Source organism: Apus apus, chromosome 2, assembly GCF_020740795.1.
Source record: "Apus apus isolate bApuApu2 chromosome 2, bApuApu2.pri.cur, whole genome shotgun sequence".
Taxonomy (NCBI): Eukaryota; Metazoa; Chordata; class Aves; order Apodiformes; family Apodidae; genus Apus; species Apus apus.
In genome coordinates this window covers 44,734,977-44,750,566 of record NC_067283.1, presented here as the reverse complement: position 1 = coordinate 44,750,566, position 15,590 = coordinate 44,734,977, and the positions used below count along the sequence as shown (strand labels likewise).

Sequence of the window (15,590 nt, the reverse complement as noted above, 5' to 3'; positions counted from 1 at the left end):
AATAGTAACAGAGAAGAGGTAAGCAGAAACAACAAGGGAAATCAAACTGTTTATGATAATAAGTTATATTTAGATTATTATTTATGTAAATCTCCCTGTAGTATAAAAGTAAATTAAGGTGATTTCTGTGCATGCAAAAATATAACGGCTGATCTTTGATTTTAACACAGTGAACAAATTACTGATCAGCAATGTTTTTTACATAATATGCTCAATGAAATATGCTTTTTTTTTTTTTTGCATTTAATTGTACTGTGAAAAAAAAATCAAGTTTACAGTGCATATTTCTAACACGCAACTGTATGATGTTAGAGTCTTTAATTAGAGAGTCAGGATTTTCTGGCAGAAGGTTTCAGCTACACCCCAAGCAGTTGCTGGTTTTGTTGTTATTTTTAATTTGGAAGACTTGTAATGAGTGTTCCTGCCTTGGGCTAGCGAATGTGTTTGGTTGCCTGCCCTCAGTTTCACACCTCAGAGTACTCGGGAGCAGCAGTCCAGGATTTGTCAGCTCAGCAAACACCTGACATCAAGTTCATAGCTTAGGACAAATTTGTCTGTGTTTTGTGCTCCTTTCCTTTTCTGAAAAAAATTGCATCACTGGAGATATTTTCCTTTCAAAATGTTTTGTGTATATATATATATATTTATGCTTGTTTGGGGAAGGACGGGATGCAGCTGCAGCATCCGTCTCTCTGTGCATGTGCTCCAGGAGGTCTAGCATTGTCAAGTCGATGTGCCGAGGTTTATGAACTTACGAATCATCAGATTCTCGTGAGGTAGGGAGGGGAAATAAGATTATACAGGTGGGGAACTATGGCACAAAGATGCTGTATCCCACAAACATTTGGGCACGTGTTTAACTGACAAGTGCAAATCCAGTTCTCTGCGTAATCTGAGGATTCCTGGGAAGGCAGCCAGGCTTCTGACAAGAGCGCACTTTGGCACGGCCACAGCTGCTCGGTAGATCAAGAGCTGCCGTAGGTGGGCAAAGTCAAAGAATGAATCCGGATATCCCAAGTCCTTGCGCTGTGTTTTAGCTGCAGGAACTCCTTTTTGCTTAGTCGGGGCCATCCTATCCCTTCTCCCCGTCCGGACGTCTGTACAATCAGCGGGAGCCCCGATGCCGGGAGAGGCAGCGCCTCAGCACCCAGCCAAGCCCGCTCTGTCTTGCTGCTTCTCCGGCCCGTGGGACCTGACCCATGAGCACCGCTTGCCAGCCTGCAGGTGCTACAGCTCGAATTGAACGGAACGCTTAGCTTGAACCAGGAGGCTCACCGGGCATCCTGACGGGGCTCAGTTAACTCCCTGCTCGCAGCTTCTCGGCACTTCGGGCAGAGCGGAGTTCCTCCCCCGGTGGTCACGTTAGCCAAAACAGCCCCAGAGAAGGATGCCGCGGTCCCGGCTGGGAGGGCAGAGCCGTTCGCAGGAGAGAGCCGGAGGGTGCCCAGCACCACCCCGGCCAGGCCCCGGGAGCTGACAGCGGCGCGGGGAGGGGGCCCGGCGCGCAGACGCCCGCACTCCCGCGCCCGGCGGGCGAGCCAGGCTCCCGCCCCGCCGCGGCCCCCAGGGGGCGCTGCCGCGGGCTCCGGCACCGGCGGGACCGGGGCGGCTCCGAGCGGGGGGAGCGCCCGGTGCGTCAAGGCTCGCCTGCACACCCGCCTCCTCCCCCCGTCCCCTCCCCTCCCCTCGGCGGCGGCGGTGGAGCCGCCGGGCTCCCTTGTCTCCTCTTCAGATGGGGCTCGCCCTGCTGGAGGGACAGCGCTCCTGCCCTCCCGCCAGCCGCTGAGAGGGACGCGGTGCGGGGCGCAGGGGGCTCCCCGCCACACGGCAGGCAGGTACGGGCGAGCGGCAGCCCTGAGGGGAACTTGGGCAGCGGGCGGGACGGGCGCTCGGGGCTCTGCCACCCCGGCCGCTGGGGTCGGCTCGGGCGCCAGGCTCCCCCCGGGCGGGTGCAGCCGTTGGGGCCGTTGGCGGCGGGTGCGGCGCGGGGCGCAGGTGGAGCGGGCGCTTGGCAGCCCGCCCTGCTCCCGCCGGGGCTGCGGTGCGTTCCCCGGCCCCGCCGCTTGCTGCGGGACGCCTCGCGGGGGGCTCCCCTTCCCGCCAGCGGGTCCCCGGCCCCCGCGGGGAAGCGGCGCCACTTCGGGACCCTTCTCCGCTTCTTGACCCGGCGGGGATGTAGTTCGGTTCGAGCCGTGACTCTCCCGCCGCCCCTGCCCTCTTCTCGTTCAGCTGTCGCAAGCCGGAGAAAACAGGTCCGTTCTTTGTGAGACGGTTCCGTGTCAGTTTTAGGGGGGGTTTGTTTGCTAGCTTTTCGTTTTTATACGCTACCAAAATCAAGAGTGCCGATGAGATTATTTTGGGGGTCCGGTAGGTTAAACGCGGGGCAAATTCTTTATGCCCTTACAGCCAGAGTTACGGGGCTTGCTGAGTTCATAGAACCTGACGTTCTCGTAGTTCAAAACGAACCTTTTCACTAAAATGGAGAAAACCGGATCCAGTTCTTGCAGCTTTTGATTGATTAGGGCTCCCTCGTGAAAATCAGTGGGGTGTTTTGCCTGATTGAGACCTGTAACATCGTCCTGAGCTTTGTTACACAACGGGCTGGGGATGTGCAGTATGGGCTCAGGTAACTTTGCATCTGGGTCTTGTTTTCACTGGCCCAGCTGAAGTACTTTCGAGCCAAATTAGTTTAGATGCTTCACTTTAAGGAGTCGCTCCTCTCCACTTGACACATCCAGTGGAGTGGGAGGACTGTTGTACCTTCCTTGAAGAAGAACAAACCTCTTTGTTAAACAGATACATGGGTGATGCACATTGGAGACAGTAACTGAAATTTAGAAATGCTCCATGTGTTCTGATGGCAGTGCCAGGTAAAGTCAACTCTTCATCCTGAGGTTGTTTTATTCCTTATTGCTTCTGTTGCTGTTGAGCCTCAGAAGTCCTTGTTAAGAGCTGGGGACCGAGCTGTAGTAAAAGATGTACAGGTATGCATATAATCATAGCGTTCCCACTAAAAAGCACGTTTTCTGATGTGATTGTGCAGAAATGTTACAGGAAACAGAAAAGCTTGCAGGTTGCAATTTTCACATGTGAGCTATTCATTTTTTGCTGTTCTGTTTTTTCTGTGTTCCTAAAATACCTGACAGTAAGCAGATAATAGATTCTACTCAGTTGTTTGTGAAACTTCTCTTGTTGCTGCAACTGCCAACGTTGCTGTAAATTGCTTTTTTTTAAGGTGTGAAAGTAAGTAAAATAAAATGGAAACTTCCTTGAATTTCACATTGGAGCTATATAGGACCAGCCTTGGGGAGGGTAGACACTTTTTTTTTTTTTTTTTTGTGCTGTAACTACTGTCATATGAGAAAACTTCTTTTATGATGGCATTTCTCAAGTTTGTTCTTGGGTCTTTGGAATTTCAGGTGGCGAAAGTCTAGCCCGTTGAGTGAGAAAAAGATAAGGTATTGTGGTCTGTGGAGTTCAAATGCACATTACTAGAAAACTTAAAATAATCTCTAGTGGAGCAGGTGTATTTGCTGTGTTTGGGGCAATTGGATTTGGATATAAAGTACCAGGTAGTGTTTCTGAACAAGGGCATACCAGTGTAACTCCGTTATCTTTGCTAATTCAGTACGGGTGCTCCCAAGCTAAGACCATGATCTAATATGAGTACATGTTGTGTAAATTCAGCATCTGTAGACAGATGTACCTAATATCTATCCTTAAGGATAAGTCTGTAGAAAAACTGAGCATTTTCTGAACAGCTTTCCTGGGCTAGCATGATGGAAAAGAAATTGTGTATCACTAAAGTTAAAAGTATTCAGGAAAGCTGTTAATAACATTCCAGAATAGATCATTTATATGCATGTGAAGAGCATTGACAGTTTGTGTAGTTCAATCACCAACATGTAGCTGGGTTATCATTCCTGACTGTCTATCTCATAATCTTTGGGGAGAGATTTTTCTAAAATAGGGAGCTTGAACGTACCCCAGTTTAAAATACTGGAATGAGGTGGATTACAGTCAAGTAATTCTACTCATAATATTGGTTGTTTGTACCTTGGACAGAAAAAACTGTCTTCTTAACAGCTCTCCATACACAGAAAAGCTAATGGAGTACACGTTGTGGTGTTGTGTGTCCAGTGCTGTTTTACAGGAAACATTTATATGGCAGCTATCACTGTTGTATAATGATTGCTAATTTGTCTTCATAGCAGTGGGATAGGAAAGTACCATGGATGTGGAGAGAATAAGTGCCTTGCCGAGTCACTCAAGAAGTCTGAAAGAGCATGAAGTTGAAGCTAGGTGGAATAAGCTGTAGACTGGCAATCCTGCCTGGATTGTTTGCTGTAAATTGAATTATGCTATAAAATAAAGATACTTCTAGTTAATGCATCTAATGGCTGGCTGTCAATGTATGAGTTTAAAAAGTGTTTTTCTATTATTACATGGCTTTCTCTGCCTTATATGCACATGGTATTTTGGAGGCATTGGTATTTTATTGTGCTGTCATAGCTTCCTTTGTTTTCTAGGTTTGTTATTTTAATGTTTTAAAATAATCTAGGAGACTCCATGCAAAAACAACACTCTGTTAATGGATTGTGAGAGTGGGGAATTTGAATGTGAGATAGCCAGCGGTCAGCATTATGGTTCCTGGTGCAACCATTAGTCAGTAACAGTTCACATAAATATCCAAACTAAAATTTACTATCAGCCACTGTAGTGCACTTCATGTGACTTTAAGCGAGCAAGAAGTTCTAACTTGAGGACGAAGAATTCATGCCTACAAGGAGCTGTGTTAAGGTTGCTGTCAAAATGGTAACTTTGGGGTTTTAGCTTTCGTGAGTCAAAGTTTAAGTCTATTTTTGCTATTAAAAACCGCAACATGCAATTTTGAAAAGCGGTTACATAGTTTCATTTTTTTAGGAGATGTCTGACAGCAAAACCTCTTAGTAGCGAGGCATGCTGCCTGGATGAGCTCTGCTGGTGTCTACATTTGGAACCAAAGTGTTCTTTGCTGGTTTAGTTGCATGTGCTACTGACTCTAGCTGTTGGCAGTGAGAGGCATCTATTCTGTGAAAACTTAAGATTTCTGTAGCCAAGAACCTCATGTTGTCTCCCATTAACCAGCCAATTGTAGTTTCTGTATTTTCTGCAAATTAACAGAAGTTGTGTTGATTTGCTTCTGCTTGCCCTTTGGCGCTGCAAACACTGCGCAGCTGTGGCGGGGCGTACTTGCTCTGGTCTAGGTACACACTCGTCTGCAAGGTGTTGTGCATGTCCTCAAGCAGCCCTGGTTCCCAAAGAAAGCTAAGTTCCGAAACGGCTCTTGTGCCCTAGAAAAAGCAAAGCAGAGGTAAGGGGAACTACGTGCGTGCTTAGAAACTAACACACGCTCAAGTGTTTTGGTGAATAAGCTGGAGTGCTTTGCTGAATCACAGCTGTGAGGTTGCAGAAATACAATACCTACCGAGTCGGCTCCAGCTGAGGTGAAGTGCTTGTTACGCACTTCGGTGCGGGCCTTTGGAGACCGTCCCAGCTGCACAAAGCCGTCAGGAGAGGGATCGCACACGCTATCAGACAAGCGCCGAAACGTTAACACCGCAAGCGGCTTCAGTAAGGCTTGGCTGGGGAAAACTCCCGGGGCTCCTCCCTGTCCCTCCCGAGCCCCAGCCCCGGGGCCGCTCCGCTGCCCGCCGGGCCGGACGGAGCCGCCAGGGGGCGCCCGAGGACCGGCGGCGCGGGAAGGTGCGGGGAGCGCCGGGCGCGCGGCAACCCCCGCCCCGGGGCTCCCGGGCGGGCTGCGGAGCGGGGGAATTGACCCCGCTTTACCTGATCCGTTCCTCGGGTAAACTGCATCGCTTGCCTGGGCGCTCTCCACTGCTCACAGTGACCGCTGGGCTTGGCTCACTGTCAACAGCGACATAAAGTTGGCCAAAATACAGCCTATCAAGGTGCAGCCGCTGTATGGAGTCTCCATGGGGGTGTCAACGAAACCGAAGCGATCCACTTCGAAGGTGTGTTCGGATGAACTTTGCAGTGCATCCCAGTGCAAAGCAGCCTGGTGATGTAGGGCCCTGGGGAGGAGGTGACCGAGTGCCCTGTCTGGTTCCCAGGGGACCAGCCCCTCTGCATAGGTGGGTGAGCTGCTGGAATAGGATTGTGAGTCAAGGACAATGCTGCTTTGGCAGCTGTGTGTGTCTCGTCACCTACAGGGTCTCTCTCTAGGTTAGAGGGGACAGCAAAGTTCCTGCATTATGGGCATGGTTATGTGTAGGAGCTTGTCTGACATGGAGGAGCTTGTCAGCCCTTAGCTTGTCCACATCCCTCCCTGACATCTTCTTACCACTAGCCTTTCCTATCTTCCAGGCCATCCAAAGTTGGAATTGAAATGGCTGCCAGCTTGTGTGGTAGCCTGATTGAAAGGAATGCAACAAGGACCTCAGGATAGGCTGCTGAGAGGAACCTTGGCAAGGCCAGCTGTGGCTAGAGCAGTGATTCCCAGCTGTAGCTGCCCATGTGACTTTGATTCCTTGTTTATTTTCAATAGATGCATTATTGACACAGGGGGAGTACCCACAGCATTAAATTTGCTAATGAATGTCATTCATGGATCAGCAAAGTCTGTAAGTGGCTGATATGGTAAATTAGGGTAGTATGGAAAAAGATTGCCTTTAATTGAACAGTGAAAAAATGGAAAGCTGGTGTGCCTAGGCAAGAAAAGTGTTCTTGATGGAAAGGACTGTGAGCTATTGAACCGATACCTATGCAGTTAACCCATGCTTTCCTACTCTAAGACCTGCTGCAATTTCTTCCAGTGAATTATTTACTGTGAATTGATCACTAAATGTCAGAAGGATTGCCAGCAGTCAGGCAGCAAGACAGACATTCACTGTCCATCTGAAGAGGACAACTTCTTAAAGTGCTGTGCACCCGGCTATGGGGTGCAGCTTGGACATGACTGATATTTGGAGCTAATTTCTAACTTTTTTTTTTTTAAATTGTCTTTTAACTTCAGGGGGTTTTGTCTCTTGCATTATGTTGTCCAGCATCTTCAGGCAAGACTGTTGTCTTTAGTAATGTCTGTCATTGTGGCTCTACATAATGTGAAAGACTAGGATTGTTAATACCTTAGTTTCTATCTAGAAGATTTCTGTCTGATGCATGCAGAATTGGATTGAAATGAAAAATATCTTGTAAAATATCTGCAGTAAGACTGTATTGGTACAGTTACATGAAGACTGTAAATGACTGGCACTTGGATGTCAATGCAAGTAAAATCCTTGGAAATGAGGACAATTTGATAACCCATTGCTAACAGTTTGCTAAGTAATGTAGGCAGCTGTTTCATATTTGGCTTTATGCTAATTTTTGCTGCTGTTACCTTTATGTTTGTGAGTTGATGTAGTTGCACATCATTTGTATACCCCTGATGCAAATGTTGCATTGGTACATCATGGGCTGGTAACAGATATATGCAGATGCTTTTACTGGGCCATTAATTTATGGTGAAAGTTTTATGGGATCATTAAGGCTCACTGAGAAAGACTGAAATTTACTTGGAGATCTTGGCAGACATTTGGCCAGATAGGCTCAGCTTTGCATAGTGAACAAAGAACTGAGAGGGGGGAAAAAATAAATCCATTAAATTATTTGTATGGAATTAGCACACAGATGAAGTAAAGGAGAAGCGTAAGAGAAGGGGAGATAGAAAATGTGACTAATCTGTCTTTCATAGTGGTGTAAGTAGGGTCCAGTTCCCTGTGGTGCATTGCAGACAGCTTGTAAACTGCATGGGCATGTTCTTTTTGAACTTGCAGAAAAACTTTCAGTCTTAGACTTGTGTTAAAGGTCTGGGCTGAGCCTTCAGCTTCACTTACATGGGAGAAATGAAAGAAAGTTTGCCGTGCTACAGCACAGAGTTCTTGTTGTTTTGCAGATGTATCAAACACAGTGTCAGCTCCCATGTGTCAGGACTGACAGTACCTGTGGGAGGCAGCCATAGGCAAGCATAGAAGAAGCAAGAAGACATTTTTTTAAGGCACATGTAATTTTCTCTGAATTTGGGAAAAGCCCTTTTTGTCTTTTCATCTAGATTAAATGCAGCTTGAGTAATTTAATATTTATTTTGCTTCTCGTTATTAGCTGTGCTAACTTTGATAGAGATTCCAAATAAATATTTGTCTATCAGCTTTGATTTAATATCATGAAAGCTTACATGCAACTTATAGGAAGAATGGCAAAATCAATCTTTCTTCTTCATATCATCACAATCTTATCTTCAAGAAGAAAGAATCTGCCATACTTTCATAAAGTAGTCAGAACTGGGAAAGCTGGTGAACTGTATTTGAAAGTCACTTTTTCTTCACAAGTTTAGATTCCTTGTGTTTGTGTCTGTTGAAGGCCTAGGAGATGAAGCTTCAACATAAAAGTTTGTTGTACTCATTTGTAACTGCAGTTTAATATGTCAGATGTAGCTTATAATTAGAAACAAGAGACTAAAACTGCCTGTCCCTCAACATGGATTTGTAATGAACGGCGAATTTAGAGCAAAGTATACACAAAAAGACAGAAAAATGTTTAAAAAAAAATGTTTTTGAGATTATCCCTTAATATTGAATTGAATATTGTCTCACTGTATAGTTATTTTAAGTGCCAAGAATGATATGACATTGATTATACAATAAAATATTTGGGATAGAATTTTATTAGTCTCGTTAATAGGTGGACTATGATGAACTGTGGACCCAAGGAAGAGATACCACAAGATAGAATTGAATAAACTGATGTAATACTTCCCCATCAACTCAAAGCAGTTTGAAACACAAGTATCATTGCAACATTAAATAAAACTAATTGCAAGGAGAATTTCATTGGAGAAGTTGTCTTTAGGTGTTTAATTCTTAAATGTCATGGACTGGTATGTAATGAATTTATTTCATCAGTGCATTAGTAACAGTAGAATTTTAAGAACTACTCTGTGTACTTGGTCAGTGGCATATATCCTGTTAGATAGATCCAAACCCTGTTAACTGTTCCCATGGAGAAAAGCTAATGCAGTTATCTGTAATGCTCTCTCTTGGTCACTTTGTTTACCCTTTATGTGCACGCATAGATGATGAAAATAAGATAGATATAAATTTATATATTTAAATATAATTATATTTATAAATTTAAACCAGGTGTTTAATGACAGAGATGTATGATAAATAACTTGGATGGGTGAGAAACCAGGCAAAGCATTGACATACCACCTCTAGGTAAGACACTTGATTCACTGAATCACAGAATGTCTGAGGTTAGAAAGGACCTCTTAAAGCCATTTAGACCAACATCCTGGCTCAAGCAAGGCTACCAGTTATCCAGGACTGTGTCTAGGTGGTTTCTGAATTTCTCCAAGGAATGAGAATCCAGAACTTTGCTGGGCAACCTGTGCTGGTGCTTGGTGACCCTCACAGTGAAAAACTGTATCCTGATATTCAGAGGGAACCTCCTGTATTTGATTTTGTGCTCATCCCCTCTGCTCCTGTCACTCGCCACCACTGTAAAGATCCTGGCTCTGTCCCCTTTGCACCCTCCCTTTAGGTATTTATATACATTAAGAAGATCCCCTAAGTCATCTCTTCTCAAGGCTGAACAGTCTCAACACTCTCAACCTTTCCTGTCATATGAGGTCCTCTAGTCACTTCATCATTTTTTTTGCCCTTTGGTGGTCTCTCTCTGCTATGTCCATGTTGCTCTGGCACTGAGTAGAGCAGAACTGGACATGGTACTCTGTGTGTGGCCTCAGCTGTGCTGGCACTGTTACTGGTCTGGCAGCCATCAGTGTTGGGGAATGTTGACTTCTGTTGTGTCTTGGATGGACTGATTCTCAGTGTTGTGGAGCTGCTGTATTCTGACTTACGGATTTTTTTCCACTACAGGTTTTCATAGATTTCCATGGGTTTTTTGTTTTTCCCTGGGTCCTTGAACTGTTGACAACCTGTGTTTCAAGGATCTTATGTCTAGCCTCAAATTTACCATTCTTATCTATCATATCTCTAGTCTAAATATTGTCACACAGCTTTCTTGCAAGCTGGCAGTTTCCCGAGAAGTTTCACCCAAGATTAGAGTTCTGCTGTGTCAAAACTAGGCCTTGGATCACAGACAGATGAACCCCTAGGAAGAGGGATTTGCACAAAGCTCAGGTGTGAAATCAGTATGAGCTATGCTGTGCCGGTTCCCTTAGGAGGACACACAGTGAACAGTAGCTGCAAGGTTATTTGAACTACTTTCAAAACAACTAGATGCCTGCAGGAGAAGTCTTGCAACTTAAGCCTTCTCTGTTCTGGACTTTTACCCATCAGTGTGTTTTTGTATGTATTTTTGACCCAAATATGGTTTGTAATGGGCTCTTTGTTTTAGGCAGTGACAAGTGGTGCTGATATGGATTGCATACAGTAAGAAAAATTTTTTAAAAAACAAAGAAACACAAAAGCCATTGAAAGAAGTAGAGCAATATGAAGCTCAAGACGTTGTCAAGACTTGTAAAAGAGTGATTGACTATGGGTGAGAACCTGCGCAGTAGCCTGCTATATTATATGCTATTTCATAGTTAGGAAAAGGTGGTGCAGTAGGTAAAATTGGAGAGAAGGAAAAATAAGAACAGGTTTTATGAAGAAAGGATAAAATACTTTTGGTATTTCCTGAGGGGTAAAGGATAAAAAAATTAGAGGTGGTTTTAATGAAAAAGGTATGTGAAGTTTGGACTCTTGTGAAATGCAAAGCAAAACTTACAGTGCCTTCACTGATGCATTAATCTTGAATGTCAGGAAAGAAAAAGTTAGAAAATGTACTTATTTGTAAGTTTACAGACTTGGAACATTTGTTATCTGCAGTGGATTATCAAGTCAAACACTGGGAAAAACTTTCTCACTGGAATAGAAGTGTAACTGAAAAAAATTTCCAAAGGAATGCGATTTCAATCATGTGGAAGTTTTAAGAACGGGGGTGTCCACCATGAAGTTTCAGATACAGGTAATTCAGTCTGGGGGGAAATTGGTGTTTCAGCCACACCCACTGTGATTTAATTAAGTTTTGAAAAAGTAGACTTTCAAATATGTTTGATCCTTTCTAGACAGGAGGCAGAGCTTGCTTATATTGTAGATCTCTGTAGCACATCAAGGAACCTAATATATTTCTGATGTGAAATCAGAAAAGTTAACAAATTGTGAAAATACTCTGGTTTGGGGTTATTTTTTTCCCTCTTTCTTGAGCTAAGATTTCTGATAATGTGGGTAATGGTGCTAATTTGTAAACTGGCTGTTTATTAGTGCTTTTAGATATTTTTGCTGTTTTAATTTCAACCCCTCTTGTGCTGCCAGAGTTATGAAAAGTGTGATCAGAGTGACTTCCCTCTACTTCTTATGAATAGGGACAGACACTGTGGTATCCTCATGTAAGAGGTGCTACTTAAAACTACAGACATAGTGGCATAAGCCTTGTTTGTTAAAAAAAAAAAAAGTCAAGAAAATCAGAGACCGTTGTTTCAAAGTGCAACAAAATCTTTTTTGAGGAAGTATCCTGAAACCTTTTAGGGTTAACTGCTCAGAGACATATTTGAAGGTTAGCAGTGATTATCAGGAGGGTTGACTGGGGGAGTTTGTAAAGTCAGCTATTCTAGTCTGCAATGGAAATGGCTTTGGTTTGAACTAAAGTTTAACCAGTTTATCTGAAGTTTAACTGGTGTTTACAGAAAGTAGTGTCACAGTGAAAGATGCTTGTCTCTTGCCTTAAATGAATCTTTAATTTCTACTCCTTCCTACTTGTGATGTCCTTTCCTGCCCTACTAAGCTTTCTTTTACTGAAATAATTCTAGTTCTGACAGTTTTCTTACATAAATACTACCTGCATAGTACTAAAATGTCTAAATCTGGACTGTATTGAATAAGTTTAAGATGAAGCATGACTTTTACAAGCGATGATGAAGCCAAATGTGTTCTGTAGGCATTTATGATCACAACTGACAAAAAGCAGATTTTTAAATTACTTGAATTGTATTACCTTCTTGATACAATGCATTCACTCTGGGCAAATAGTTAACTGTACAACCACTCTCTTTAGTGAGTTAATTTACTTATTTATATTTATGTTTTGATGGTGTTTTATTGTGGAAGTAGTTATGCTTAATAACCCGTTTAGCAGGTGAATAATTCTTTCACACTGTTGTATCCATTTCCCTCCAACCATCCATGACTTGTCAGATAATAATTATTTTTAAAGGGTGCAGTTTTATATCTGTGACCAGAGGCTAAATAGGAGTTGAATGAAATAGCGAAGAGGGAATGCTGACAGTTTGATCCATCTGAAATGGTTCACTTCTTCTGCAGTTGAAGAGAATCAGAAAGATGAATGCAGCAAGTGACTTGCAATGTAGCTGGTCTCCTTAACTCCACTGACAAAATACAAGCTGCACTCAAGCAATGTTCACAAATTGCTGCTGTGTAGGTTGCCAGCAGAATGCATGAGATCTGCAAAAGTAGCAGTGCACAGTGGTTTCTGGAACATATGAGAAAGGAGAGAGTAACCCTAACATTTTTCATGCAGCTGTTGCCAAGAAACTTCAGGCCAACATAATCTTATTGATTGTGGTTTCCTTGGCTTAGGGATGATACAGGTTAGACCACAAATTCAGTTTCTCTAAACTGATTCTGGTGTGACCTGTCACTGGCTCTGATAGCAAAGAACTTCTGTAGTGGGGATTTTTTTGCTGGGTTGTGGTTTTTTGTTGGTTGTTTTTTAAACTGAGTATACATACCAGAAGCAGATGGAAACCATCCAGTTGAACTGAATTTGGAAAATAAGACAGGTTCAAGTTGCTCATGCATTTGAAGTGGAGGAAAAATTTCTACACAGCTAAAAGCTTATGAATGAAGGATTGGTGTTAATTTCTCTTAATAGCCATGTGTTGGGAGGAAAACACAGGACCTGACCTCTGTGGAAAAGGTAATGCATTAGCTGTCAGTTTAGAATGTCTTCTGAGTCTTGTAAAAAGCAGAGTAGTTACATTTGTTTTGTTTGGTTCATGATCTGCTGTGGAGAGTGACTTGTCAGGATGCCTGCTGCAGGGTGACCCATGACATCTCACAAAGAGGAAATATGAGGCACAGATGCTAAGAGGGTTATATTCATTAATTCTTTCTTGTAGGGTGTGAGGTTTAAGTATTTCATCCATGTGAAATGCTTTCAAAACAGAAAGTGAGACAGGAAACAGTGTTTTCCGGTATGTTTTTTTCCTTGGAGAGTTTATTATGTAGTGCATAGTTTGGGGATGTGATTCCAAAAGCATACCTGGTTTGTGACTTAGCTGCTTTTCCTAAGTATTCTAGGATATAATGTCTATTGGTATAGTCTGTGAGCCTTAAACTCTATTGGCTTCTAGTTATTTCTTTCCACAACAGGTACCCCACTCAGTGCAGAATTACTGGATTTACAGGACCCAGTTTTGGGACTTGATTTGTTTGGCCACTGAACTGAGTAACCACAAATTCTTGTTTTGTCCTGTACACATCTTCATCTAACTTGTTTTTTATTGTGAGAGAAAAGTGAAATATTCTTCTTAAAGATTTGGGAGGATCAAATGAAATATCCTTTCCCTGAAAACAAAATTTGTGAAGTCTTTTTCATGTAGCAGAACACATAGGTGTTCATCAAAAAATCAACAGCAAGAATTGTCCTTCAGTGTACAGGCGAGTAATTAGAGCACTTTCTGTGAGTAGACTGAAACTTTCCTTTTTCTGTAAAACATTTGTACTGAAGCAGGGCCAGAGGATGAGAGAACCATTTGGCTTCCCTGCTCAGCCATCTGCAGTAAGGAGAGGAGGTGCAGTGCCTCTGGCTTCATAGAATCATAGAATGTATCGGGTTGGAAGGGACCTCTAAAAGTCATCTAGTTCAACACCCCTACAATAAGCAGGGACATCTCCAATGAGACCAGATTGCTCAGACCCCTGTCCAAACTGACCTTTAATGTCTTCAGGGATGGGGCCCTCACCAGTGATCACTGTTCCAGTGATCCACCATCCTCACATGGAAGACCTTTTTCCTGAATCAAACCTAAATCTACCTCTTTCTAGCTTAAAACCATTACCCCTTGTCCTATCGATACATGCCCTTATCAACAGTTCTTCTCCAGCCTTCTAATAGGCCCCACCCAGGTTTCATGTCTGATTAGAGCCCATCACTTGCAGGGGCACACTGTGGGAGAGACCAAGGCAGCATCAGTAAAATGCACTTACAGCTGTAATGTTTGGAAGGAAAGAAGAAAGCCTTTGAATCTGTTTGGTTAGAGGAAGAACTTGAATCTCTTTCATCTGGGGCCAATATCCTTAGGGCAAAAGATAAGGCTGGTAACAACTTAGTGGATTGCCATTCAGTTTTTGATTGAAAGCACTTACTAAAGTCAGTGGAAAGAATAACTTCATCTGACAGACTGAAACTGGGGTTTTCAGATTGTTTTTTCTAATAAGCATTTTTGATAGCTTTGCTCCACCCAGTTCAGCTTTATTGGGAACTCCAAACAATATTGCTATTGCACAGGGTATATTATTAGCTATCGGGGAAAGTGGTGACTTGCAGCTTTCTCTGCTCCTATTCCTATATTGAGGGACTGAAGTATTCTGGTGGAAGCAGGATTCAGGAGTGAGGGAAGGCTGGGTCGCAATGCAGGGTGACAGATCTGCCTTCACTCCCTGTCAGTGTCTCTCTTGGATGAGGTGTGTATTTGGGATCAAATTTTAACCCCTTGCGAAGGAAGAAAAGGAAGGGAAGATTAAGAAGAAAAACTGCCTTTGAAGTCACAGTCTAACCAGCCTGTGAATTCTTAAAAGAGGTGAATAGTGTTGCTCCTCTGTGCCTTGGTGAATGAGTCACAAACACTGCTGCTGTGTTTATTCAAATCCCGTGGAAAGAGGGGAGGTAATACTACTCCAGCTCTACTGACTGGGAACTGAGGCACAGCAGAGCTGTGAGATTTGTCTGTGGTTGTATTAGGTATCTGTGGCAGTGAGGTACCAGAAAAAGGATGTTTGGATTTCCAGCCCAGCACATAATTATGCGTTTCCCGTAAATATACACTTTTGCAATATTTTGTGCATACTGGAGAAAAAGAGCAAAACTTTGATCCCAAAATTCTGATTAATTTCTATTCAAATGAATTAAGTGATAGGCAGAAATAGTTGCTTGTAATATTCCAGTAGTGCTGGAATGCTTTTGGCCTTGTGGAAGCACTTGTGGAAAATTACTATTTATGAAGAGATTTAGAGTTATTTCTCTTCCATGAGCTATTTACTTCTTCAACTGAGCTAACATCTATTAAGCATTCATTCTAAGTAAAATACCCTCAAGAGTCAGTTTAGGTAAACTGCAGTACCTCTTTCTATACTAAAAATTGCTTTGCATAATGGATATAAAAAAATCCATTAAATTATTTTTTCTGTTCCTCTCAGGTTTTATTATATGTTGAGATTTATTTTTTTGTATGATGTAGTAGGGAAGGATGGAAGAAAGCTGCTTTGTCAGCTGCATAAAGGGACAGTCAGAGCTTTTGTGTGTCG

The 15,590-nt window shown here is 43.2% G+C and overlaps 1 protein-coding gene across 2 annotated transcripts in view; it reads left to right on the top strand.

Annotated features, from left to right (window-relative positions):
- The first annotated feature begins 1,716 nt into the window (after positions 1 to 1,716).
- Positions 1,717 to 15,590, top strand: part of CPNE4 (copine 4) — a 229,531-nt gene continuing 215,657 nt past the window's right edge. The window contains exon 1 of one of the 2 annotated variants that reach the window (XM_051612099.1): positions 1,717 to 1,835. The gene's annotated coding sequence lies outside the window, so the exon portion shown is untranslated. Of the gene's footprint in view, positions 1,836 to 5,984; positions 6,015 to 15,590 lie in introns of those variants that run through there. The other variant, XM_051612100.1, reaches the window with a different exon arrangement.